The 2852-nt window shown below is 41.3% G+C and overlaps 1 protein-coding gene across 3 annotated transcripts in view; it reads right to left on the bottom strand.

The window, feature by feature from the left end:
* The window catches only part of dlgap3 (discs, large (Drosophila) homolog-associated protein 3), an 86326-nt gene extending 84839 nt beyond the window's left edge, over nt 1-1487 (bottom strand). For all 3 annotated transcript variants that reach the window (XM_015050221.1, XM_015050219.1, XM_015050222.1), the window contains exon 1: nt 1389-1487. The gene's annotated coding sequence lies outside the window, so the exon portion shown is untranslated. The remainder of the gene's footprint in view (nt 1-1388) is intronic.
* Between the last annotated feature and the right edge of the window lie 1365 nt (nt 1488-2852).

Here is a 2852-nt window from a genome sequence, read left to right as displayed (position 1 = left end):
TTAAGTACATTTTTTGAGTACTTTCTCCACCACTGCCTAAAACTCACTAGACGAGACAAGTCACTCAGATTTTTTTTGAGATATAAGATTTAACATTACTTTCAAGAAGACTTCAAAAATCTACTTTATGCTTCAAAAAGGCCTGTAGTCTGCATTTTTATTGATTTTTGCCACAAACTCAAGCATTTTTCTGGTTTATTTTTTATCTCTACAGAGCTTAGGACAGTGCTTCAGCTATGCATGATCTGCAGTAAGACACTTACCATTTCCTAGTTCCAACTGATTGCAGCTGTGATTGTGATGTCGCTCTTTGTACCCTCAGACATTTCGTCAGTTGTTATGGTGATGCTCTCTGCCCATTTCAGCAACTGAACAATTTCCAGTGCTCACATATTGTTTGGGTTTTGTCCGTTGCTCTGGGGCCATTTATCACTCCGACTGGTAACCCAAATTACTGCCAAACAAATGGTGGTTGGGGCATCGGCTATTATAACTTCATCAGGCGAAGCCAAGCTGACAGCAACTTGGTAGGACTTGTGAGATAGTAGTTACCCCAACGAAAAACGTTGTGACATTTTAATATAAGAAGATATAAGACGAGCTCTTGCTACGCCTCTAGGGAATACTGAAAGTTTGAAGTTTCACACAAGCAAAGCAAACATGGGGAAGGAGGTGTTTTGGTTAAAATGGACATCATGAAACATGGTGGCGGCATCGTCTTGTTTTGGGATTGCTGTCCTTCCACAGAGTTGTGGAAACTGCTCAATGTTAATAGAAAGATAGATGGAGCCATATTCAGGGCGATTCTGGAGGAAAACTCATTAGCGGCAACCCTAAACATGGAGCCACAGTGACATGGAAATGATTTGGAGGTCTTTGGGTGATGGAGTCCTGGATGCATCCCTGGTCTGTGGCTAGACCTGGAAACTGCTGTTCACAGAAGCCGTCCACCATATCTGACTGAACTTCAGCTGTTTGGCAAAGAGGACCAATCAAAAGTTTTACTTTAAATGCGACACAAGATGCTTCGTACAACTAATACGAAATACTGTATTAGCATTTGCATTCAGAGATCCTGAATGCAAATGCATCTTACCCCAGTATTTTACTACTTTCCTTCCGGTTTGACTGGACACTGTACCGACATACCCAATAAAATACACACAACTTTGCGATTGCAATGTGAGAAAAAATTAAGTGGTGTGAAGATATTAGCAGCTGCATTTTTTCCAATTCCCCCTTTCACGAAGCTTTTTCCCTTGATCTGGTTTAATCTCTCCGGGGCTTGGAACTCAAGGACGCACGAGACAAAACTGGAGTTTGAGCAGAACTCAGGTGACAAGCAGCTCCAGGAATCAGTCCTGTGCTCATGCCCACAATCGACTTACCACAGTCTCATCAGAAAAAGGTGCTCCATGTCTTTACGTAGAAGGGAACAGCGCAATAAATCAGAACCAGTCAGTCTGTGGGGAAAACGGCAAAGAGAAAGAAAAAGAGAGAACCGTCAGGGAAGCACACACAAGAGAAACCTCACATCATGCATCACACATTTCTGGCAGTAAGTATTTAGCTCCATTTCTTTACAGTGCGCCCCCCCCCACTCCCACCTCACCCTCCTATTGTGGGGAAGGTACCTCTCCCCATAAGCTCTGACCTGTAAACGGGTCCCTTGCGGCGCCTGCAATGTGGTGGAAAATCTGCGCCTGTGTGCTGCTCCTCCTTTTTTTTCTCTTTCGGGTCCCAAAACAAGAAGCTCTCCTGACTGCCTTACTAACACACTTCAGCTCCCCACTGTTGTGTTCTACAGGCCCTGGAGCTACAAACGGTGGGATGGCAGAAGGATATGAAGAAGAGGAGAGGGAGGGAACAGCGCAGCGAAATTTGCCACGGAGATAAAGGGCTGTGTGTGAAGGACGGGAAAGAAACGGAAGCAATAAAAAAAAGAGGAAGAAAGAAGAGGGGATGACTAAACTGGCTTAATTGAGTGCATGGTGTCCCCAATTACATCCTAAAGGTAGCATGTGTGAAATGATTTGAACTTTAGAAAAGAACAGAATAGTGTTGGTCCATGTGCACTGTTGGGGGAGGAATGTTTTTTGTTTGTTTGTTTTGCTTTTTTGTTAAACTTAAATACTTCAGCTTAGTAAAAAGCTGTTTTCAAATGATAAACATATTCAAACCAAGCATGCGAAAAATACATATGCCCTTACATGTTGATCCATAAATGATTTGTAATTAGCTACGTTTTTCTGGTTGGGAGTCACTTAAAAAAAAAAAATAAAATCACTGTAATAGAAATTGTCTAGCAGCATGAAGTAGGCTAAATGATCCTGAAAAGCATCACGTCACGATCCAGTTTAAAGAAACAGACTTCCAAAGTCACTCCAAGAGCGAAGCTGCATTTTAAGAGTGCATGATTTAACGTTTTGAGAAATAAAACTGTTTAACGGGAACACGCCAACTTTGAAAAAGCAATCCAGTTTTTCTGATATAAAGCTTTGGTGCAAGGAAGTTTAGCCGTATTGAAATTGGTATATTTAGCAAAACTGCAATGGAAACACTTTTCTTTTTTCCGCCTCACACAAGTCACATGATCAACAACCACAAAGACGACAGGAAGTAGTTGGAGAATCATGGCTCGTCATGTTTTTTAATGACTTATTGTGTAAACAAACTAATTCACGTGTGATTTTAATTGCATTTCTTGTTCACTGCAAACAGAGCAATTGAGAATGTTTTTTTTATTTATTTTTACATTAGCGGAACAGTGAAAGTTCTGATCACATTTGTAATGGAAACAGCTAATAACTCACAGACGAAACTCATCATGACCAAAACATGAAGGGTTTTGG

The sequence above is a fragment of the Poecilia latipinna genome, unplaced genomic scaffold (assembly GCF_001443285.1).
Source record: "Poecilia latipinna isolate Pla-1442-1.1 unplaced genomic scaffold, P_latipinna-1.0 Scaffold980, whole genome shotgun sequence".
Taxonomy (NCBI): domain Eukaryota; kingdom Metazoa; phylum Chordata; class Actinopteri; order Cyprinodontiformes; family Poeciliidae; genus Poecilia; species Poecilia latipinna.
Note: the sequence above shows the minus strand (reverse complement) of the source record. Positions and strands in the feature narration are given on the sequence as shown.